General features: G+C 44.4%; 1 protein-coding gene across 2 annotated transcripts in view; it reads left to right on the top strand.

The window, feature by feature from the left end:
* ENTREP2 (endosomal transmembrane epsin interactor 2) overlaps window positions 1–26,106 on the top strand; it is a 1,488,859-nt gene that overhangs the window by 1,199,922 nt on the left and 262,831 nt on the right. The window lies entirely within an intron of this gene.

Here is a 26,106-nt window from a genome sequence, read left to right as displayed (position 1 = left end):
CCTGCCGCGATAGTGAACAATGGCACGGGCCTGGGGGCCACACGAAGCAGAGATGAGGCAGCGGAGGGAGCGCGGGACAGGTGAGAAGAATGGTTTGTGTGTGAGAGTGTGAGAGTGTGAGTTGGACGTGAACCCCTTAGCGACCTATGACGTACTGGGTACGTTATGGCTCCCTGGTACTTAAGGACCCATGATATACCCAGTACGTCATGGTGAAATCGCGGCCCCGGTGGCTGCGATGACTGCAAATACCTTAGATTCGGGGAGGAGGGGACCTCAGGAGGGGTGGTGTCTCCCCCCCGGCCCGGACCTACGGAGGCTGTGATTGGCTGAGCGGAGTTCGTCAGCCAATCACAGCAACTAATCTTTCAGCCATTGAAAATCGCTGAAACATTGAAATCCAACCAAGATCAGGGCAGCTGTAGCCCTGATCATTGGCTGGAGCTGGGTGACCTGTGTTTCACTCGCCCCCAGCTCTGATTGGAGAGCGGCCTTGTGACCGATCTCTCCAATCACTGTGGATCTGGGGCCGGAGACCGCCCCCTCAGCTTCACTCCGGCATCTGTGGAAGGTGAGTGGAGCTGCTGACCCGTTATTACAGGATGGGGACAAAGTGCGCACATTACTATGAGATGGGGATAAGGCTGGGGACATTACTATAGGATTGGGACATTACAAGGATGGGCACAATACTATTGGATGGGGATGGGGACATTATTACTATAGTATGGGGACATTAGGATAGGGACTAGGATGGGCACATTACTATAGGATAGGGACTAGGATGGGCACATTACTATAGGATAGGGACTAGGATGGGTACATGACTATAGGATGGGGACAAGGCTGGGGACATTACTATAGGGTGGGGACAAGGTTGGCACATTACTAAAGGATGGGCACATTACTATAGAATGGGGACAGTACTATAGGATGGGGACTTTGCTACAAGGGGACAAGGATGGGGAACATTACTATAAGATGGGGGAGGTTACTATAGGATGGGGACAAGGATGAACACATTACTATAGGATGGGGACAAGGATGAACACATTACTATAGGATGGGGACAAGGATGAACACATTACTATAACATGGGGACAAGGATGAACACATTACTGCAAAATGGGGACAAGGATGGGGAACATTACTTTAGGATGGGGACAAAGATGAGCACATTACTGTGGGATGGGGACTAGGATGGGGCACATAACTACAAGGGGACAAGGATGAGCACATTACTGTGGGATGGGGCACAATACTACAAGGGGACAAGGATGGGCATGTTACAACAATATGGGGAACATTACTAAAAGATGTTGGTCAAAATTTCTATATAGTGCTAATTGTAAGACTATTAGTTACAAGAAAGGGATAAAATGTAAAAAAAAAAAAAAAAGGTTTATATTTAAACAAAGAATGTGCACGTTTGCTATAATGAACAAGTGAAAATGTTGAGAATCAGTGATCCCAAGGTGTGTAAAAAAATAAAATAAAATATATATATACATATTATATATGGTACCAATAAAAATGTCACTTTATCCTGCAAAGAATGTGACCCCCCAAATTATTTTTTTTCCTCTGTGCGGCCCATACACCCAGCCGAGTTTGAGATTCTAGAAAGATGGTTATTATACCTGGTAATTATTCTCTTAAAGAACATATCATCACCTATTTTCACCAATCGTCTTTGCCCTGCTGCACTCACCCCACTTGACTTGTCTGTACCATAGTGGATGTTAAAGAAGCTATATAGTTATTTATAATTATTATATTTTAATAATTTAAATAATAAAATTGTTTCTAGGAGTTTTCTCTTGGTCAATTTCTGACTAGCTAGGTAGCAGACTGGAGACTGACTGACTAACTAGAGGCATTACGAAGGTACCTCCTCTAATGAGAGGGTGACTTAAATACACTGTGCCTCAGCATTTCCTGGAAATAGTACACCGGCCTTTTGAGATGAGGGCCAGTGTCAGTGTGCATGTCTTAGGTGCACTCCAGGGAACCCTGTGCGGCATGTACAGGGCCTAGGAGGGGAAAGGGGGCAGTTGCACACCTGGATGGCCAGAGACCATTTGCATTTCCATTTGCAGGAAAGGAAATGACCCAGCCGGGGCAGTGAGTAAGTTGGTGTCTCTGCAGAGACGCCGGCTTTGCAGCATAAAAACTTCCAATCATAGGAAGCAGGAAGACCATGAAATGATTGTCCTTGTTAGGTGGGTTGGATTCTTTATGCTAGAAATTGATGATTTTCTGTGATACGAGGGATGTAAAGAACGGGGGGGATATATAATTGGTGCATTCTATGTAGTTGAACACAGGCCCAACAAGTAAGGGAGCGATTTGACTTCAAAAACATAAGGAATTGTGCATTATGATGAGCTATTAGACTGCACAGGAGCCATATACTGTTCTTGAACAGGGGCCCTTTTCAATCACTGTCCTCCAGTGGTATACGAGTACATGACATGTCATTAGGTCAAAAGTGGCCAGTTTCTGATCTTGTTTTATTTCTTTTATTCCTCGATAAAATCTGTTGGATTTTTTTTTTTTTTAAATCTGCTTTATGTTTCTAAATATATTTTATTTAGTGCTAATTCTTATGCTCTATACTACAGCAGTCCCCCACAGGATCTTCAGGGGCGTATCTTTAGGGTGCTGTGCATTATTACCCTGTAAGTTCTGCCCCCTTGATAAAGATCTTAAAAAACCCACTAGGTAACAATACCTATAGGTAGAGAACCGTATTATGGATTTTTAAAAAACAAAACAAAACACAAGTGGAATACACAGCAGAGCTGCTGGAATAAAATAAAAGCACAACAGGCCATTTTTGATCTTGTGACATGGCCTCTTTAAGAATGAAAATTTTGGGTTTAAGGTGGCAGGAATATTCACAATAGCTCAAATAACTGAAGAATTCTGAAAGTGCATCTGGATTAAAATGGCCTGTAATACATGATGCAATTTAGAATAAAAAAAGGAATATTTTAATATATTTTAAAGGTGTTTCCATCCAAGTTTTTATATAGTCTAAATAATAATCTAGAATTACAATCTTAATTCCGATTTCTAGCTAAAAGCTTCAAATTGTCTCTCCAGGACTGGAGACAAACTCTAGCGCAGCGCCACTATTGGACGTAGCGATCCTCAAAGTTAAATGTGTTTTTTTAACAATCCTTTACATATAACTTAGGATATGTATGCCAGATCAGAATCCCAATTTGCAGACACGGTGTTTCGGGGTGCTTGCCCCTCGTAAGTGCAAAGTATGGGGTGTCTGATCTGGCTCATGAGAAGCTTTGTGGGGACCACGGGGGAACACTATTCTAAAATGCTAAAAGCTTTAAACTCAATATCAGACTTCTATTAACTGATGCACCCACCGTTGTCTCCTCGTTGTCTGCATAGCATACCTAACATGTACACCGGCCTTCAGTAATAAACTATACTCCATGCTAATGCTTTTACAATGCTCACTTCAATATCCCATTATTCCCCATACCAAATTATTAAATTTTCAGCTCCATGTTCCTTGTAAATGTGGAGCACCTCTGCCTAATTGAACTGGTCATGCATCTTAACATATGAGACATCCTATTAAAGCTCACACTTGTACAACACATGTGAGGGTTTCTATTTCTACATTCACGCCGACACTGACACTTGATCTATTTGTTAAATTTGTCATTACTGATTTAGAATGTGTTGCAAAACAATTTTTTTCTCCTTTGTGACTTTGTGGGAAGACACATACTGATGGAGAATTCCACATGTACTGAAAGCGCTCCGCCTAATAGCTTTACAATAGCATGTCACATTTAGTTTTATGAAAGGCCAAATTTAAATTAAGTCTTGGACACAAGTGCTGGCTGGGAAGTGATTGATGACTTTTCGTGGGATCTGCCACCGGTTTTATGAGATGTCGGGTGCTTAAGTGTGCTCAGACTGAGCTGGGATGATGCTTTTTGCCAAACATGACATCCTCTGTGTGTCCTCTTGACCTTGTCAGAACACATTTTGTGTTTTATTTATAACTGCTATATAGAGTAAGAATAGTTTAGGATCTACAGTTTATTTCAGTGCCTCAAGCCTTTATTGTTTTCCTATATACTTTCAGGCAACTCCATGAAAGATAATAATTTTTGTACCATAAAAGCCTAAAGTTTGTGTAGAAACAGTTAATCCAAATGCTTCAATATTGGCATAATAATTAGTTAAAGGGAACCCGACAAGAGATTACTACTGCTCGATTCATAGATTATCTACATTATTGCAGCCAAGTATATTTTACACTAGAACACTGTTGAGTTTCATATAACACATCAAAGCCTGGGATGAGGTGACTAGGATGAGTAGTCCAGGAGGTGGGTCTCCAACAGCTTCTCCCCACCCGCTCTATTAGACTGATAGCTCTCTCCGCATATGAGTGAAACATGCATGACTGTAATAATGGGGCCAGTGTCTGATTCATGCTGCCCATAGTTTGGTCAACATGAATTAGATGAAAGGTTCCCTTTAAATTCAATCTTAATTACTACATATTTCCTTATTTAGTTAGTGATAAAGCTGTACCATGAATATAGCAATTAAAAGGGAACACTTCATTGGCAAATCTTGTTTTTCTCGGTGATATCAATACTTTCCAGAAAAAATGGGACGTTATCTTCATAATTAATATCAGGGGTCTTTTTTAAGGTTGTACAGAATTAGATATCCCATCTCTTTCTGGCACCTGAGGGGTCCCAATAGCCCCTTAATGGCAGAAAATTTTACTATGCAGCTTTTTGTAGAGTCATCCTATACATCATATTTGATAGATCGTGAGTTTGCTTCTTGTCATTATTACTTCTCTATCTAAATTACCGTATTTTTTGGACTATAAGACGCACCGGACTATAAGACGCACCCTGGTTTTCGAGGAGGAAAATAGGAAAATAAAACTTTAAGCAAAAAAATGTGGTCATGACACACTGTTATGGGGCGAGGATCTGCTGCTGACACTGTTATGGGGGTAATGTCCCCAAATTCTCTACTAAGGTACCCCATCCTGGTAATGATCCTCCTGCCTTGTATATGATCCTGCTATAAACCCCCATCCTGCTTATATACCAGCATCCTGCTCATATTCCCCCATCCTATTCATATACCCCATCCTGTTTATATACCCCCATCCTGTTCATATACCCAATCCTGTTCATATACCCCCATCCTGTTCATATAGCCCCCATCCATCCTGTTCATATAGCCCCCATCCTGTTCATATACCCCCATCCTGTTCATATACCCCCATCCTGTTCATATAGCCCCCATCCATCCTGTTCATATAGCCCCCATCCTGTTCATATACCCCCATCCTGTTCATATACCCCCCATCCGGTTCATATACCCCCCATCCTGTTCATATGCCCCCCATCCTGTTCATATACCCCCCATCCGTCCTGCTCATATACCCCCATCCTGTTCATATACCCCCATCCTGTTCATATACCCCCATCCTGTTCATATACCCCCCATCCATCCTGCTCATATACTCCCATCCTGTTCATATACCCCCATCCTGTTCATATACCCCCATCCTGTTCATATACCCCCATCCTGTTCATATACCCCCCATCCATCCTGTTCATATACTTCCATCCTGTTCATATACCCCCCATCCATCCTGTTCATATACCCCCATCCTGTTCATATACTTCCATCCTGTTCATATACTCCCATCCTGCTATATGCCCCCATCGTGCTCATATACCATCCTGGTATATGGCCTGTATCCTATAGCACAGACAAAAAAAACCAAACGTTTATACTCACCTTTTCCTCACTCCCTCCAGCACCGATCATCTTCCTCTCTGTGCCGCTGACCTGCGTGTGTGGAGCCGTTCCCCTGCAGCACGCGATGTCTTCCTGTCTGTGCCGATCAGCTGATCAGCACAGATCAGCTGACCGGCACAGACAGGAAGACATCGCGTGCTGTGGGGGAACGGCTCCACACACGGGGACGGGTGAGTGTACTGATTCACTGCACCCCGCGCTGATAATGATGTGCGGGGGCAGTGAATACAGCCGCACATGATCACTCCAGGCTGTAATTGCCAGGGGTGATCATGTGGACCGGCTCTTTACTATGCGCGCGTCCCCGCTCGTCCTCCCGCCCACCTGTCAGCGCCGGCTTCTGCGCTGAGAAATGGGCGGGAGGATGGGCGTGCATATGTAATGAGCGGGCACACGTGGTCACGGCAGGCTGCTATAGTAGCCTGCTCGTGCCCCCGATGACCCGCTCCACCGCAGCACCCTCATTCCCCGCAGCCACAGTCAGACCATAAGACGCACCCCCAACTTTCCCCCAACATTTGGGGGGAAAAAAGTGCGTCTTATGATCCGAAAAATACGGTATACATGTTAAGTCTCCTGTCTTAAGCGGGCTTTACACGCTGCGACATCGCTAATGCGGAGTCGTTGGGGTCACGGAATTTGTGACGCACATCCGGCTGCATTAGTGATGCCGTTGTGTGTGACACCGATAAGCGATTTTGCATCGTTGCAAAAACGTGCAAAATTGCTAATCGGCGACATGGGGGTCCATTCTTAAAAATCGTTACTGCAGCAGTAACGAAGTTGCTCCTCGTTCCTGCGGCAGCACACATCGCTGCGTGTGACGCCGCAGGAACGAGGAAGCTCCCCTTACCTGCCTCCCGGCCGCTATGAGGAAGGAAGGAGGTGGGCGGGATGTTACGTCCCGCTCATCTCCGCCCCTCCGCTGCTATTGGGCGGCGGTTCAGTGACGCTTCAGTGACGTCGCTGTGACGCCGCACGGACCGCCCCCTTAGAAAGGAGGCGGTTCGCCCGTCACAGCGACGTCGCCGGACAGGTATGTGTGACGGCTGTTGTGCGACACGGGCAGCGATTTGCCCGTGTCGCGCAACAGATGGGGGCGGGGACCCACACTAGCGATATCGAGACCGATATCGCAGTGTGTAAAGTAGCCTTTAGTCGGAATTTTCTTTATGCAGTCATTGCCCATTAATATTTCTGTACATATCAATGTCTCAGAGTTCTTTATTTAGACATAACACCCAAGTGACATACCAGCAAACTAACATGTCTGTATAGTTACTTTTCATTGCATACATTTTAAAGTGTTATTTAGGCCCGTTTCACACGTCAGTGAAAAACACTGACGTTTTTCACTGGCGTGTAAAACACGCACATGTCCCTTCGTGTGCCGTGAATCCCGGCACACGTGGGTTGTCTAAGTGCAATCCGGGCTCCGTTCTCCGTGGCCCGTGATTGCACTTAGAGATTAACTCACCTGTGCGCGCTCCCGCTCTCCATGGTGCTGATCGCTCCCGCGGTGCAGCATCCGGCCAGCGCTGACCCCCGCAGCAGCTGCTTCCGGGTCGGCTGTGTCATGCATCATGAATATGCGCGACAGTAATGAGCCGGCTCAGAAGCAGCCGGCAGAACGGGCTGCAGAGAGCGTCGCTGGAGCCAGGTGAGTTAAAATGATTTTTATTTTAAAAGCACGTTTTTTCTGGCACGTGTTTCACGGATCACACCACTGCGTGGTCCGTGGGACATCAGTGATGCCAGAAAAAAATGGACATGTCTCCATGCGGCAATCACGCACATGCGGGTACGCCGCACGGAGACATGGTCAGTGAAACATCACTGATGTGTGAGCAGACCCATTCATTATAATGGGTCTGCATATGTCAGTGATTCTGGTACGTTTAAAAAAAAGCACAAACGTACCAGAATCACTGACGTGTGAAAGGGGCCTAAGAAACATACAAATTTCCTAATTGTGTTTATTACTATTTTACACACACTTTACACCTTTAAACATACACAAAGTAAGCAGAGATGAGACTATTCAATTCAATTAGACTATGTGACTATTCAAGTGGAATTGAATACTGCTCAAAATGTACAAAAAAAATGCTATCCCCAAAATGCTAAATTTTTTTGTAATTTGCGTGACTTGCTTCCAGCAGCCACCATCTTTCTAAACCATAAAAGTCCATCAAAAGGTTAAAAATTTAAAAAAAAAACAACTACTCATCCCCCCCTTACTGCTCACCTCTGTCCCCTCTGTTCCTCACGTCACCGGTCCTGTCCTCGGACGAATGTGGCAGTAATATGAGGATGTGACGAGGACCAGATGGATGACGGTGCTGAGCGAAGGGGCCAGAGAAGTGAGCGGTAAGGAGAGTATGAGTAGTTCATTTTTTATCTAATGTTTATCGTGCTATGGAGTGTAAGGGTATTAAAATTTTAGAGAACAACTCCTCTATAAATTGAGGAAAGTCAGTATAAATAGGTGGATTGCCTAATCCGCAAATCTAAAACTAAGGTACGTTTCTTAAGTATATATATATATATATATATATATATATATATATAATCCAGGGGAAGATAGAAGCAGGCGGCACTCGTCGGCATCCAAATTGCGGTATTTTATTTTTATATTATTTCATGCGAAAAAAGGGGGTACAAGTGGTAGGGGAGGGTGAGGTGGAGCTCACAACGTCGAACAACGGCGAGCCATTTGCACTCCTTGTGCTTCGCCTGACAGGACCTGTTGAAGCACAAGGAGTGCGAAATGACTCGCCGTTGTCTGGCGTTGTGAGCTCCCCCTCCCCCTCCCCCACCACTTGTACCCCCTTTTTTCTCATGAAATAATATAAAAATAAAATACCGCAACTTGGATGCCGACCAGTGCCGCCTGCTTCTATCTTCCTCTGGATCTTAGGCTATGTGCGCACTAGAAATGTGAAGTTTCTCAAGAAAATTTCTTGAGAAACTTCTGCCAGTGAAAGATTTCCGGACCTGCGGAAAAAATCCGCACCAAATCCGCATGCGTTTTTGCCGCGGATTTGCCGCGGATTTGCCGCGAATTTGCCGCGAATTTGCCGCGAATTTGCCGCGGATTTACCGCGGATTTACCGCAGGTTTGTCCCTGCAATAAATAATAAAGATAATCGATAGACAGATAATGGATAGAGGGAAAGATGGATAGATGAATAGATAGATAGATAGAGGGATAGATAGATGAATAGATAGATAGATAGAGGGATAGATAGATAGATGAATAGATAGATAGATAGAGGGATAGATAGATAGATAGATAGATAGATAGAGGGATAGATGGATAGATAGATAGAGGGATAGATAGATAGATAGATAGATAGATAGAGGGATAGATAGATAGATAGATAGATAGAGGGATAGATAGATAGATAGAGGGATAGATAGATGAATAGATAGATAGATAGAGGGATAGATAGATAGATAGATAGATAGATAGATAGAGGGATAGATGGATAGATAGATAGAGGGATAGATAGTATAGATAGATAGATAGATAGATAGATAGATAGAGGGATAGATAGATAGATAGATAGAGGGATAGATAGATAGATAGATAGAGGGATAGATAGATAGATAGATAGATAGATAGATAGATAGATAGATAGATAGATAGATAGATAGATAGAGGGATAGATAGATAGATAGATAGATAGATAGAGGGATAGATAGATAGAGGGATAGATAGATAGATAGAGGGATAGATAGAGGGATAGGTAGATAGAGGGATAGATAGATAGATAGATAGATAGATAGATAGATAGATAGATAGAGGGATAGATAGATAGAGGGATAGATAGATAGATAGATAGATAGATAGATAGAGGGATAGATAGATAGATAGAGGGATAGATAGATAGATAGATAGATAGAGGGATAGATAGATAGATAGATAGATAGATAGATAGATAGAGGGATAGATGGATAGATAGAGGGATAGATAGATAGATAGATAGATAGATAGATAGATAGATAGAGGGATAGATGGATAGATAGAGGGATAGATAGATAGATAGATAGATAGATAGATAGATAGATAGATAGATAGATAGATAGATAGATACAGGGATAGATAGATAGAGGGATAGATAGATAGATAGATAGATAGATAGATAGATAGATAGAGGGATAGATAGATAGATAGATAGATAGATAGAGGGATAGATAGATAGATAGATAGATAGATAGATGGATAGATAGATAGATGAGAAAAACCTATATAATGTTCCACCTCCCTGCATTTTCTAAGCTGGCACCCTTTAGTGACTTTCATGTGGCACTTAGGCTGCTTTCACACCTCCGCTTTCTGGAATGCGGCACAATCCGGCACTTTGCATGAAAATCGCAACCGTTTTTTTTTGCTGCCGGTTGCGATTTTCCTGCATAGACTTTAATTAGTGCCGCATTGTGCCGCATGGCCTTGCGTTCCGTCCGTTTTTTGCCGCATGCGGCAGATGTAGCCGATGCGGCGGCCGGATGGAACGTTGCCTGGCACGTTTTTTCGTGCGGCAAAAAAAACCGCATCGCGCCGCATTCGGCCGATGCGGCACATTTTTCAATACATGCCTATGGCAGCCGGATGCGGCGCAATGCGGCAATAACCGCATCCGGCCGCCGCATGCGGTTTTTGCCACTGCGCATGCTCAGTAGCATGCCACAAGCGGCAAAAACCGGACTGGCCGCAAAGGAAAAACCTATGCAAAGGATGCGGTGTTTTCACCGCATCCGTTGCATAGCTTGCACAGCCGGATTGAGCCGCAGAGCTCAAGCCGGATGTGTGAAAGTAGCCTAAAGGGTGCTTAGCCTTGTATTTAGCCATAAAATAAATAAATAATTAAAAAAAAATGACGTGAGGTCCCCCCATTTTTTGTAGCCAGCTAGGGTAAAGCAGACGGCTGCAGCCTGCAGACCACCGCTGGCAGCTTCACCTTGGCTGATAATCCAAAACAGTGGGCACCCCACGCTGTTATTTTAAATTATATAAATAATTTAAAACAAAAAACGTGGGGTCCCCCCCATATTGGATCACCAGCCAAGGTAAAGCGGACAGCTGGGGTCTGATATTCTCAGACTAGGGAGGTCCACTGTTATTGGACACTCCCCAGCCTAAAAATAGCAGGCCGCAGCCGCCCCAGAAGTGGCGCATCCATTAGACGTGCCAATCCTGGCGCTTTGCCCCAGCTCATCCCGCGCCCTGGTGCGTTGGCAAACGGGGTAATATATGGGGTTGATGCCAGATGTGTAATGTCACCTGGCATCAAGCCCTGGGGTTGGTGAGGTCAGGCGTCTATCAGATACCCGACATCACCAACCCAGTCAGTAATAATTAAAAAATAGACAACAAAAAAAGTTTTATTTGAAAAAACACTCCCCAAAACATTCCCTCTTTAACCAATTTATTGAAAAGAGCACAATCAATTCCACGTCCGGCGTAATCCAATAAGGGGGGGGGGGGGGGCACGGCGATCCATACCATAGTCGCTGTCCCAGTCAATGAAGAACAGAATGTTCCCCATTGGCTGGGAGAGCAATGCAGTGACCTGAGCTAACATCAATAGGTCAGCTCAGGTCACTGCAGGGGATGACCAGCGCTGCCATCAGGAGCATAGATGAGATCATTACCTTCTGTGATCATCTCCTGTACTGCTGACGTCAGCGCTGTCACTGACTTATCGCGAGAGCCCGTGACGTCACCGCTAATGACAGTCTCGGGCCGCTCGCGAGACGGGCATAGACAGCAGTGACCGCGGTGATGTCAGGAGGCAGGAGATCGTCACAGCAGGTAATGATCTCACCTCCTGACAGCAGCGATCGTCATCCCCGCGGCTCCCAGCACTGCAGGATGTCAGTGTCTGCCTGCGCTGCCGCGTGACAGGCTGCTGACACTGCGAGCAGACACTGACACCCTGCAGTGCAGGCAGCCGCGAGGCCGGAGCAGGACACACACTGCACGGGCACCTGGAGGTCGCACGGAAGTGCTTCTGTGCGGCGTCCAGGGAGTGCGACGTGTGTTTCCTCTGCTCCTCTTCCTGGCATAATGACATCGCTTCCTGCAAAACCGCAGGCAGCGATGGGCATTACCGCAGGTAAATCGCGGCTATTCCGGGGGTATACCGCACATCATTGCTACCTGCGGAATACCCCCGGAATACCCCCGGTACCTGCGGAAATTAATGGACATGCACATTTTCTCAAGAAAGTTTCTCGAGAAAATTTTCTCAAGAAATTTTCTTGAGAAAAATCCGCACAGTGCGCACAGCTATTTTTTTTTCTCATTGAATTTCATGGGAAATGTCTGCACAAAGATTGCAGACATTTCTCAAGAAATTTCCGGGGCAAATCCGCGGGTAAATCCGCGGGAAAAACGGTCTAGTGCGCACATAGCCTTAGACATGATCTGCATTCTTCTGGGAATGGGAAGTGCACACCTGGCTCTTCAGATATGAGGAATGATTTAACAGCATATTACTGCTTGGATTAGCTGTGCCCGGTTGTTCTACCATTGCTACTATATATATATATATATATATATATATATATATATATATATATATATATATTTACTGTATATGTAAATTACTGAAAATTTGTTCATACATGGATCATTATTTATACAAATTTAATATATACATTTATGTTTTCATTTTGTCATGTCTCGCACCATACAGCATTATTACTGTATGAAAAATGAAAGCTATATAAATAAGCAATAAAAACTATAATAATAAGTTTTGATGTTTCATTCAGGCATTCTATACAGCACCTTTATATGGAAACTTAAGAAAGTAAGACTTTATCTCTTAAGATCTACAGTACATGATTAAGCAATGATGTGAATAATAAAACTATAGGGCATAAGTACTGACTTCGTCTCCATAAGAAATCACATCCATCTAATATATAAAGCTGAATGTGTGTGTGTGTGTGTGTGTGTGTGTGTGTGTGTGTCCGGGATTGGCATCTGCACCGTCGCAGCTACAGCCACAAAATTTTGCACACTCACACTTCTGGACCCCGAGAGCGTCATAGGCTATGTTGTGAGAGGAAATTTTAACCCCGCGCTTTACAGTTATTCACCAAAAAAAGTGCCTCCATTAAAGCGAATGGAGCTGGGAGCCACAGTGCAGCCAGAACTTCAGAAGAATGTGCAGCCATGCCCTTAAATGGAATGTTGGTATGTCACAATGCAGCCAGGGAAAGAGACAGACACAGACAGGGTAAGAGACAGACACAAAGAGACAGACACAGACAAAGAGATAGACTGACAGGGAAAGAGAGGTAAAGAGAGAGACAAGTTAAGAGACAGACATAGACAGGTAAAGAGACAGACACAGATAAAGAGACAGAGACAGACACAGGGAAACAGACAGACAGGGAAAGAGAGGGAAAGAGACAGACAGGCTAAGAGACAAACAAAGACAGGTAAAGAGACAGACAAAGAGACAGACACAGGGAGAGAGACAGAGGGAAAGAGGGAAAGAAACAGACAGGGAAAGAGACAGACAGGGAAAGAGAGGGAAAGAGACAGACAGGGAAAGAGACAGACAGGGAAAGTGACAGAGATAGATAGACAGACAGGGAAAGAGATTGAGACAGACGGAGAAAGAGACAGAGACAGTCAGAGAGAGAGGGAAAGAGACAGACAGACAAAGACATAGAGAGAGAGACAGAGAGATATATACAGAGGGGGAGACAGACAGAGAATGGGAGAGAAACAGAGAGACAGTTACTATCCCGGGCGTTAATACATTCTATTTATACATTCTATTTTGTTAACAACAGTTATTAACTCGGGTGAAGCTGTCCTGGGATTGGCATCTGCACCGTCGCAGCTACAGCCACAAAATTTTGCACACTCACACGTCTGGACCCCGAGAGCGTCATAGGCTATGTTGTGAGGTGAAATTTTAACCTCGCGCGTTCCAATTTACCAATCAATTTTGCCCCTTTCTACATAATGGGAAAAAAGTGAAACAAAAAGTGTATCCGCATCGTCGCATTTCCAATCACGAAATTTTGCACAGACACCTCATGTGACCCAGGGAACGTCATAGACTATGTTTTGAAAGGAAAATTTAACCCCGTGCTTTACAGTTACTCTCCAAAAAACATGCCTCCATTAAAGTAAATGGAGCCTGGAACTACAGGTTATTAGTAGGAGCTGTGATTGGTTGCTATAGGAACAAAAGACATTCATAGTATAAGAAGCTTATACGTGAGGCAATAAGATGTCGGTGGGGAGACGGATAGAGAGAGACAGACAGAGACAGAGAGAGAGACAGACAGACAGACAGAGACAGACAAAGAGACAGACAGAGTGACAGACAGGGAAAGAGACAGAGACATAGAAACAGACAGGGAAAGAGACAGACAGAGACAAATGGTGAAAGAGACAGACAGAGACAGACGGGGAAAGAGACAGACAGAGACAGACCTGGAAAGAGACAGACAGAGACAGACCTGGAAAGAGACTGACCTGGAATGGGACTGACCTGGAAAAAGACAGACCTGGAAAGAGACAGACAGGGAAAGATAGAAACGGGGGAAGAGACAGACAGGGAAAGAGACAGATGGGGAAAGAGACAGACAGACATGCAGACAGGGACAGAGACATGCAGACAGGATAGGACGAGACAGCCAGCGAGACAGACAAAGATAGATGGGGAAAGACACAGACCTTGATAGAGAGAAACGGGGAAAGAGACAGAGAAATAGAGACAGACAAGGAAAGAGACAGACAGAGACAGGCAGACAGGGAAAGAGACAGACAGGAAAAGACACAGACAAAGAGACGGGGAGACAGACGGGGAAAGAGACAGACCTGGGAAAGAGACAGACCTAGAAAAAGACAGATGGGGAAAGAAACAGAGAGATAGAGACAGACAAAAAAAGAGACAGACAGAGACAGACGGGGAAAGAGACAGACGGAGCACATTACTTGGCCAATTTAGTTAAATCTGTGTGGAATATCTATGGTGTTGAAATATATTTTGTGAAATGCTTCTATTAGCTTAGTTTTTGGCTTTTTATAATTACATTTCTATCTATTTGTTTTGTGGTTTTTGTGTGCACAATACATTTTTGTTAATACATTCTATTTTGTTACTAGTTATTAACCCAGGCGAAACCGGGTAGTACAGCTAGTCCTATATATAGATCTACCGCTAGGTATTCCATAGCACAATACTTGATATAGAAAAATGTGATCTCATCGGAGTCATTCAACATCAAGCAAAGCATTCTAGCCAATACATCCTAATTTATTCACAGGCACCTCCATGAATATATTGACAATTAATTGACAAGCACTCAATAAGATTGAACGTATTGGTTGTGCTGGCTAGCACAGAGAAAAAATAACCAGACTCTTTTGATTTCAGAAACTTCAGATACAAGAAATATTTTTTTTTCTTTAAAATATTTTATTTATATAATAAGTACACAGGGTATAGACAAATAGTAACAAAATCTTAATTTGGACTTTTCGACCCTTCTGTTGTCTTTTTTACATTGTTGCTATGACAACATAGAAAAGTATATAAAAATCATACATAATCCCAATAGGACATATAATAAGGCATGTCCGCATGCTACGTTCTGGATTTGTCAAAAAAATGCACCCTCTGGCTGACTTTGACAAATGTAAACACTGCGTTTGAAAAAAAAAAAACGTGGTAAAAACGCATGCGTTTTTGACGCGTTTTCCCTTTGTTTTCCCTGCGCTTGGGCTGCGTTTTGGACAGTGCGTTATTAAAGGAGAAATAGAATATGATAGGATAGGATTTGATACATAGGTAAAATACATAGATAGAGGGATAGAGAGAAAAAATAGATAGAAAGAATAGATAGCATGACTGCCTGCAAACAGCAGACCGAGACAGAGCCATGCCATGAGAATGAACTCGGGTGAACCTCCGATGTCAGTGCCAGGACATAGGCAGTAGTGCGGGGCCAGCAGCTGTGACGTAAGAGGGTGCGGTGGCTGTTGGTCTGCACAGGATTACCATGGGTAAGCAGGAATGTATATTACAATGATGACATGTGCAACTATCACTATGATGTAATTGGCACGTGTCCACATAACTCTGCCTTCACTCCCCATGGTGACCCACCAGACCTAATGCTTTGCTCTGGATTTTTATCTGTTACCTATATGTGACTTATCTTGTAATTTTAGATCACTCTTTATGTAATTTATTATATGTATATCTTTTGTATTTAATAAAGATGTGTGAAGTTTTTCATAGAGATGATCTTGTTTGAAATGTATTCTTGAAACACATGACTCTGGTTGTTACTCCCTTTTCTTTCTCAGTTTCCTACATTGTCTTTATAAGGAGCAACCGCATGCAAATTAATGATGTATAAGGGGTTTCCATGTGTTCCACTCTGTTTTCTAAACAGCAGACAGAGACAGAGCCATGCCATGAGAATGAACTTCGGGTGAACCTCTGATGTCAGTGCCAGGACATAGGCAGTAGTGCGGGGCCAGCAGCTGTGACGTAAGAGCTTCATCTGAGTTCATTGTCATAGCGTTGCTCTGTCTCTGTATGCTGTCTTGAACTCAGGTGAACTCCTAAGGTCAGTGCCAGGACACAGGCAGTAGTACGTGGCCCCCAGCTGTAACGTCAGAACTTCACCCGAATTCACTATCATCTAGCAGCCTGATTTGCGGTCACAGGTGAAGGACTCACCTGTGACCGCAAATCAGCTGAGTGAGGGCACCGCTGTTAGCTTGACTCACTTCAGTTGCTGCGTGGAACTCACAGCTAGCGGTCGTACTCTTGTGACGCCCTGGACTAGCCAGGTAGTCACAAGCACAACATCGCACACACCCCCTCCCCTGGATAGTTAACAACAGTCAAACAAAATCCTTGTTGCCTCCCTCCAGGGTCTGATGTCCACACCAGGTGGGGCAGAGCCAGGCAGTTGGACCCACCCACCGAGGAGTTCACAGGCCTGGAGGCGGGAAAAAGCAGTTAGTTCAGTTTGGAGTTCAGTGGAAGTGGAGTGAGGAGTTGAGTTTGGAGTGGAGAAACTGCTAGTGTCTGGGTAGGAGCCCAGGCACTGTCAGCAAGGTCGGCAGACGGTGGTGACCGTCTGCAGGAGGTGGTGCAAGTCAGCGGAACCATAGGAGCGGGGACGGGCAGTGGCCCGCCGTTACCGAACCAGGGAGTAGATTTGTACAAAGCACAAAGGCAGGGCCATCGGACCCCGACCAGGCTGGGAGCCACTGACAATGGTCAAATCCGAGAGTGACCGGAACCCCAGGGGTTCCCTAACACCCAAGACCCGACAGAAGGCAACAGAGGATAAAAAAGCCACCGCCATAGGCTAGAGATCCAAGGGCCAGCGCCTGCGGGCAAAACGGGCTCCTTCGGTACATACACGCCGGGGAGCGGACTTCCGTTAGGAAACCATCGGAGTCAAGACATTCTACAAAGGTGAAGGGAAAGACAGCCACCATCAACCTGTCCGGGGAGAGCAAAGACACTGCAGCCGGCTGCGGGACCTGTCCATCCAGCCGTTTTGTTTACCTGAGACTCTGTGAATCTGTGCCTGAGTGAGTACAACAGTGCCATCCGGCACTGCGCCGCGCTGCCTCCGCAACCCTGCACCCCAGCTACCCTGCCTCCCCGTATCACCACCGGGCCCCGTGATCACCAACCCCTACCCATGGAGGGGGAACCAACATCCTAGCTGCTCCCTGCCTTCGCTCCCGGGATCCCCGTCACCAACAGCGGTTGTGCCCATTATCACCACGACCCGTGGGTGGCGTCACGGACTATCTCCCCAAACAAACCACCCCCCTTTTCACTCATGGGCGAGGAGCGCTGCTTGAGTCCCCGGGTCCGGCCCACCGTTCCAGCCACTGAGAAGCAGCAGCCGCGGATCCAAGCGTAGCGAGCGCGGCCCCTTCGCCCGCGACACTCTATGGCCGCTCGCTGTCAGCTTCTGATGTAGCAGAGCTGAAAGCGTCGTGGAACGTCGTGTAAATTACGTTGGACCTGAAGGGGTATTTGGTGGGTTAATAAAGTGGTGAAAAAGGGTGTTTTTTTTGTCTTTTATTGCAAATAAAGGATTTTTGGGTTGTATGTGTTTATTTACTTTCACTTACAGGTTAATCATGGGGGGGGTGTCTCATAGATGCCTGCCATGATTAACCTAGGACTTAGTGGCAGCTATGGGTTTCCATTAACTCCTTATTACACCAATTGCTACCACACCAGTGCAATTCGGGAAGAGCCGGGTAAGGTCCTTGGACTGTTGCATCTAATGGATGCGGCAATTCCGTGCAGCTGCTGGCTGATATTTTTAGGCTGGGGCGCAGCCTAAAAACGATAGGCCTCCCCAGTCTGAAAATGCCAGCGCTCAGCTGTGTGGCTTTATCTTGGCCGGGTATCAATTGGGGGGGGGGAAATAGCATGTCGTATTTTTTATTATTTATTTATTGTACTGCACTATATAGACCCGCCCACCGGCGGCTGTAGTTGGTTGCAGTGAGACAGCTGTCACTCAGCGTGGGGGTTTGTCTGACTGCAACCAATCATAGGTGCCGGTGGGCTGGTGAAGCAGTGAATATGAGATGAGAAGCAGCGTGACAGCCGTGCAACACCGCGCCAGTGATCGGTGAGTATGAAGGAGGGAGAAACCGACTGACAGAGAAAGAGAGAGACTGACACTGACAGAGAGAGAGAGCGACACCAAAAGAGATAGAGGGGAGAGACCGACATAGAGAGAGAGAGACCGACACTGACAGAGAGACAGAGAGAGAGAAACCGACAGAGAGAGACCAAAAGACCTGCATTGTTCTTGACAAGAACGCATACAAACTGCAACCAAAATGCAGTGTAAATGCACAGCTAAACATTTTGGTTGCATTTTGACTCACCTCATTCATTTCAATAGGTAAAAAATGCAACCAAAACGCAATGAAGAAGTGACATGCTGCTTTTTTTTAGGTTATGCCCACATGTGTGCTTTTTTCCTGCGTTTTGGCTGAGTTTTAAACAGCACTGTGTCAATGACAAAATGCATGTGTTGTGCTTCCCCAGAGAAGTCAGAAAATTTCATGTGCACATTGGTTTTTTTAGGCAGCATTTTGTTTGTCAAATATTTGTCAAAATCGTTGCCTAATATGTTGTGGGGGCTCAAACTGTGTATAAAGAGGCTATGCGAGGGCTCTTACTGTATATAGAAGGACTGTGTGGGGGCTCATACTTTATACAGGGAGTCTTTGTGGGGGCTCATAGTGTATATAGGGCTTATACTGTATATTGGGGTCTATTTGAGGGCTCATACTATATATTAGTGGCTATTTGGGGTTCATACTGCATTTACTGGGCTATGTGGGGTTTATAGTGTGTATAAGGAGACTATTTGGGGGCTCGTCCTGTGTAAAGAGGGACTTTGTGGGGGCTTATACTGTGTATAAGGAAGCTATGTGGGGCTAATACTATCTATAAAGAGGATGTGTGAAGGCTCATACTGTATATAGAAGACTGTGTGTGGTTTCATATTGCATATAGGCGGCCTGTGTGGGAGCTCATACTTTATATAGGCGGCCTGTGTGGGAGCTCATAATTTATATGGGGGAACTGTGTGGAGCTCATACTGTATAGAGGGGTACTCATACTCTATATAGGGGGGCTGTGTAATGCTGATGCTGTGTATAGGCTGCCTGTATGGGTTCATACAGTATGTAGGGGCCTGTGTGGGGGCTCATACTGTGTATAGGAGGGCTGTATGTGGGCTCATATGGTATATAAGAGGATGTCAGCATACCTAACTCTGCTCAATATTAAGTGATACAATTACGAGGGGCTGATGATGTCTTTGGATTTGTGATCTTTTTTTGTTTTTATGGTAACAAATGTTACATCACATGAAAGCCTTATGTGTCTAATAATGTTTTCAAAATTTTGTGTTTGTTGCATATGGCAACAGTGTTCTTCACACGCGGGAAAACAAAATGGTGGAGTCTAATGCAATATTCACAGCAACTGAGAGCAGAGGAGTGATAAAATTCTTGTTTCTGCAAGGAAAGTTCATGAAGGATATTCATGGTGATATGTTGCAGATATTGGGGGATAAATGCCCTTCATATTCCAAAGTTAAGACCTGGTTTGCAAAATTTAAAACGGGCCACTTCAGCGTCAATGATGAGAAACGTCCTGGATGACCAAGAGTGGTTGTTGTTCCGGAGATCGTCGATACTGTGCACAACCTCATACTGGAGAATCGACAAATTTCAGCTAAAGCAATAGCAGACATCATTAGGATTTCCCGTGAACGTGTCTGTGTCATTATCCATGAACATTTGGACATGAGGAAGCTATCTGCAAAGTGGGTTCCCAAATGTTTGACAACAGATCAGAGAAGCATGCCAGTGAATACTTCCAGGTCCATTTGTCAGCGTTTCCAGACTGATAAGAACTTCCTGGATCGACTGATCACTATGTATGAGACCTGGATTTATTTGTGCGAGCCTGAAAACAAGGAGCAGTCAAAAGAGTGAAGGCACAGTGGTTCTCCTTGTCCAAAGAAGTTCAGGTGCAAAAATCAGGCACTAAGGTGATGACGTCTGTGTTCTGTGATAAGGAAGGCGTGCTGCTAGTGGACTACCTTCAAAAGGGTTCCACCATCAATGCAAGGTATTACATTGAACTTTTGGCCCAATTGAAGGCAGCTCTGAAGGCCAAAAGGCACGGCAACCTGTCCAAAGGAATTTCGTTCCTGCAAGACAACGCCTCCACTCACACTGGACAAGCAACCATGGCAAAACTGGTAGAGCAGGGCTTCTAGCTGGTTGACCTCTCACCTTAATCACCAGATCTAGCTCCCTCCAACTATCATCTGTTTCCAAACCTGAAGTAATACCTCAAGGGTACCAAATTTCACACCATTGCTGATGCCATGGCTGCTACAGATGCCTAGTTTGAGGTACAACCAAAATCCTTCTTTTTGCTAAGCTTACAGAACTTGGAATACTGATGTAAGAAGTGTGTTGACATCAGTGGAGAGTATATGGAATAAATGTAATGTTTCATCATCCTATCTTGTTTCTTTCTGGGTAAAGCCAAAGACTTATCAGCATCCCCTCATAATATCAATGTAAAATAAAAATATAATTAATATATTTATATTAATATTGAGATAAATTATTTTTAGCCTATTGTTTCGGCCTTCCACAACAGTCACAGTCTCTCATGTGTCCCCTAGGGAAAAATAATTGCCCACCCTTGGCTAAGATTATACAAAACAAAACATCTATTAAAGAAGATCCAACATGCTAAATAACAGTGTTTCTCCACTCTAGTCCTCAAGACCCCTGAGCAGGTCCTGATATGTGGCTAGAGAGTATGTGGAAAATTCTGAAGCTTTATTAATAATGCCATCACATTTGCAATACTGGGGAAATCCTGAAAACATGACCTGTTTGGGGACTTTGTTGGCTAGAGTCGAGAATCACTGCTCTAAAATGCTCACTTTACCAATTTATGGCTGTTTTTCTTTGAAGACTGCTCAAGTACCTTGTTATTTTGTGTGCTTATTATCATCCTTTGACCACTGGTGCTAATTAGTGCATAATACCATACATTGCTCTTTGGTGCTATCAGTTATTGTCTGCAGTTATCACATGCATTTGTGCCCTGAACATGATTTATAAAGACTGTCGTGGGACCTGGGCAGCCTCACAGAACAATCATTGGTGATTGATAAGTTGATTATACTTCATTTCAACATTGTGGTACATTCTAGGTGGGTTTTTTTAAGAAAAAAAAACAAGGGCTGGACAATCCGTTTAAGGTGTTACGTCCTATTAGAACCAACATCAAAGTTAATGTTGGGTTCTATGCCTTTGTTATGTTACTTATTTTTTTTATGAGTCAACTGATAGTTGAAAATAAATTATAAAGAATGTACTTCTAGCATTAAAGGGAACCTTTCACCAGGTTTTCCTCATATAAAGTATGGCAACCACCAGTAAGTCCTTATATACAGTATCCTAGAATACTGTCTACATGTCCCCAAGCCGATCTGCATAAAGTAAAAAAAACCCTTTTATTAAAGTAAAAAAAAACCTTTTATTATTTTATTATACTCACCTGCGGGGCACTCCGGTTCAGATCTGGTGCGATCCTCCTTACTTTGTGTGGATGACGCTTCTTACGTCATCCACACAGTGTCTTCCATTGTGCTCCTGCACCTGCGCACTTCCCACAGTGGGGGAGACTGTGTGGATGACGTAGGATTCACGCAAAGCAAGAAGTAGGATGGCGCCAGAGACGCCCATCGGCCCGGGCCACCCCACAGATGTAATTAATAGGTCTTTTTACCTTGGCTGTATGATATATGAAAACCTGATAAGGTGGACTATAGGGGCGTCATAACGTTTCTACTCCTGCATGGGCACTTGAATGACATCAGAATACAGAGGTGATGGTTGTATATTGTCTTGGCTGTAATCCTGCATATAGAACTGAATGATTTCTGCTATCGCCGCACAACAATATTTACTGCTTAGCATTAGCCATAACAGAAAATGATTATAAAATCTTGCACATCCACCAGTTTATACAATCTTAACCGAAACGCTACATTACAAAACACTGTCGAGGCAGAAAAAAAACATATTAAGATTGCTTAAAGCAACCCAGGGCACTTATGTTTTATGGCATGGCAACAAGAGGAAATAGACAACTATATATCGTGCAAGATTTCAGCAACCACAGATTATTCCCCAGATGCAGTTTAAGGACAGTGCCTGCAGAAAGCAGTTTAAGTTGGCAGGAGCCCAGTTTCCCATATTATAGACAGTGCTCTATTTCCATGCACAATATATGGGCTGATTGTCTGCACTTCTGGCTGCCGAACAATTCTTCTAGGTTTCCCTTCATTTTATTTTTTACTCACTTCTATTTTTTCATGATGACATTTTTAGCAGCACTTCTCGAAACTGGAGAATTCATATGCCTCATCTGCTGATTTCTTCTGATGTGTTCAGCTCAATAGCCCTTCCTTGATTGAGTACATAGGAACTATCTCATATATTCCCCCTGCAAAATGTAAATGGGATTGCCGATGATGCTTGAAGTGATCACATACTTAACCTGCATCGGTGTCTATCTGAAGGACTGGTTGAGACCTATTTACTAGGAATATCTCTAAATGCTTTATGTCTCTTTCTCTGCTTTTCCCGACATACTTCTTTTGTAATCCGAGCACTGCTGTTGTAAATGACCTTGTAGAGAAACACATTTGCTGCCTGTTTTAAGTTTTATTTAACCTCCTGCTGCTTAGGGATGCTTCTCGACAACAATTTCGATACCGATCTAGCAAATGTTTCTTTTAGCATAATGAGATATCTGTCTAAGGGTAAGATTGGGTTAGTCACAGTTTTGCCTTTTCTTATTATGTCCCAATGACACTAAAGCAATGATGGTCCCATTTTCCATGTTGCTATATAACAGTGCCCCCTTGTTTGGAGAAAAGTGTGATAAATAGTATTAAATTAATTTCTGTTTGTATGATGTATAAAGATTGATCGCTCTCAGTGGGATAAACAGTATAATAATCTTGTAGTTATGATACCTTTTAATTGCTAACAAAAATAAAATGATGTTATAAAGCAAGCTTTCGAGACCTCTCAGAGTACATGCCCACAATCAGTGTACAGCTGCATCCAAAACTCTGTGGTGTAAAATACTAGCATAGTGGATAGGATTTCTAGAAATCCCGTGCCCACTGTGCTTGTTTTTTCCACGGCAAACACTGACCTGCGGAGCGTCTTTCCAGACAGCAGCATGTCAATTGTTTGTTGTGAATTCACATGCGTCCTCCGTAAGGAGAACACAAGCGAGAGACCGCAGCTGCCCGAACCCTGATCGTGAGTACAAGCAGCTGCGGTCTCCTGCGTTCTCCTGCGGAGGAGACTCGTGGCCCCGCAGGTCAGGTCAGAACCTGCGGCGTCCAGGACGCAGTGAGTCCTGATCGTGTGCACATCCCCTTAGGTGTCTTCATCAGGAATGGTATAAAAAAGTATCTGAATAAACACAAATATATGCATAAAAAGACCACATGACATAATTAATGGGCATTTACATAAACAAATAAACTGAGCTTACAAAGTAAATACTTAATTTGATTAGATACGTGGTGTAAAAGTTTTAGAAATGAAATAGAGTAGACAAAATCGCTTGCCAGTCCTTTTTCCACCTGATCCACATCGAAATGAAGTGTATGGAGCCACCCAGGTCAAAGCTTCAATGAAGTAAAAGAGAAAAAAAATCCAGATGCCCAAAGTCCATGTTCATTCAAATTTATTTATAAATGTGAAAGACACAAGCCATCAGACAAGCTACTGCTGTGAACAAACACCAACGCGTTGTGACTTACAAAGTCTTATTCATGGTATAGACTTTGTAAGTCGAAACGCGTCAGTTTTTGTGCACAGCAGTAGCTTGTTTGGTTGCTTGTGTCTTTCACATTTATAAATAAATTTGAATGAACATGAAGATCTGGATTTTTTAAGAAGTTGTATAGCCCCAAAATCCATGTAAGATCAGAAGCCTGGTGCCCTCACTTTCTCTTGAGCGGATTCCTCAGATTTTGTAGTAAGTCATAAATGCTCCTGACAGATTTAATCCTGTGTGGAAGGGATCAAAGCCTGTAATAATAATTTTGTACACGGTACCAAAAATTTTTCCTTTTAACTATATGTTGTATACAAGCCTACAACCTGCAATAACTTTCAGCCTACTATACCGCTGCACGACCATCTCTACCCCCAACTACTGTATCTTCACCCATCCCCTGTAGACTGTGAGCACTCACGGGTAGAGATGAGCGAACCGGTCGCGGTTCGGCTCGAGGTTGGTTCGCCGAACGGACCTCCCGTTCGAGTTCGGTTCGTCGAACGTTCGACGAACCGAACTCGAACTGCATAGGAAACAATGGCAGGCAATCACAAACACAGAAAAACACCTAGAAAACACCCTCAAAGGTGTCCAAAAGGTCACAAACAACTCACAACACATGGGAAAGTGACAAGGACATATACTCATGCGAAAACAAAAGAGCTGGACAAGGAAAAAGAGGAGGACACACAGATATATGAGTATATGCAAGGAAACATGCCATTATTGTGCAACTTGAGCCCTGCTCATTCTTGGCTTCCAATCTTGATAAATTGCCTGAGCTCGCCACGTACATCTTGGGGATCTTGTCGTGTCCTGCAGCCAGCGTTCTCTCTGAACCTGTCTTCAGTGCTGCTGTGGGTCTGCTGGCAGATAAGCACACGTGTCTGTCCACTGACAATGTGGACATGGCTCTCAGAGGACTTTTCTTCCCCGGGGTCAGCCAGGGGACGGGAAAGGCACGCGTATTTTTGAGAGTGCTTCATGCAAAGCATCTTTTTCTTTTTCAAAAGGGGGCTCAACCGATGCCAGTCAAGTGGGGTGTGTGTGGCCCAGTGAGTGGCAACGAGGGAGACTGTGGTTGGAGTCCCCTCGCTGTGTTTCTAAAAGAACCAAGATGAACAAGTCATGGCTCTCAGAGGACTTTTCTTCCCCGGGGTCAGCCAGGGGACGGGAAAGGCACGCATATTTTTGAGAGTGCTTCATGCAAAGCATCTTTTTCTTTTTCAAAAGGGGGCTCAACCGATGCCAGTCAAGTGGGGTGTGTGTGGCCCAGTGAGTGGCAACGAGGGAGACTGTGGTTGGAGTCCCCTCGCTGTGTTTCTAAAAGAACCAAGATGAACAAGTCATGGCTCTCAGAGGACTTTTCTTCCCCGGGGTCAGCCAGGGGACGGGAAAGGCACGCGTATTTTTGAGAGTGCTTCATGCAAAGCATCTTTTTCTTTTTCAAAAGGGGGCTCAACCGATGCCAGTCAAGTGGGGTGTGTGTGGCCCAGTGAGTGGCAACGAGGGAGACTGTGGTTGGAGTCCCCTCGCTGTGTTTCTAAAAGAACCAAGATGAACAAGTCATGGCTCTCAGAGGACTTTTCTTCCCCGGGGTCAGCCAGGGGACGGGAAAGGCACGCGTATTTTTGAGAGTGCTTCATGCAAAGCATCTTTTTCTTTTTCAAAAGGGGGCTCAACCGATGCCAGTCAAGTGGGGTGTGTGTGGCCCAGTGAGTGGCAACGAGGGAGACTGTGGTTGGAGTCCCCTCGCTGTGTTTCTAAAAGAACCAAGATGAACAAGTCATGGCTCTCAGAGGACTTTTCT

This window comes from Anomaloglossus baeobatrachus, chromosome 4, assembly GCF_048569485.1.
Source record: "Anomaloglossus baeobatrachus isolate aAnoBae1 chromosome 4, aAnoBae1.hap1, whole genome shotgun sequence".
NCBI lineage: Eukaryota > Metazoa > Chordata > Amphibia > Anura > Aromobatidae > Anomaloglossus > Anomaloglossus baeobatrachus.
Note: the sequence above shows the minus strand (reverse complement) of the source record. Positions and strands in the feature narration are given on the sequence as shown.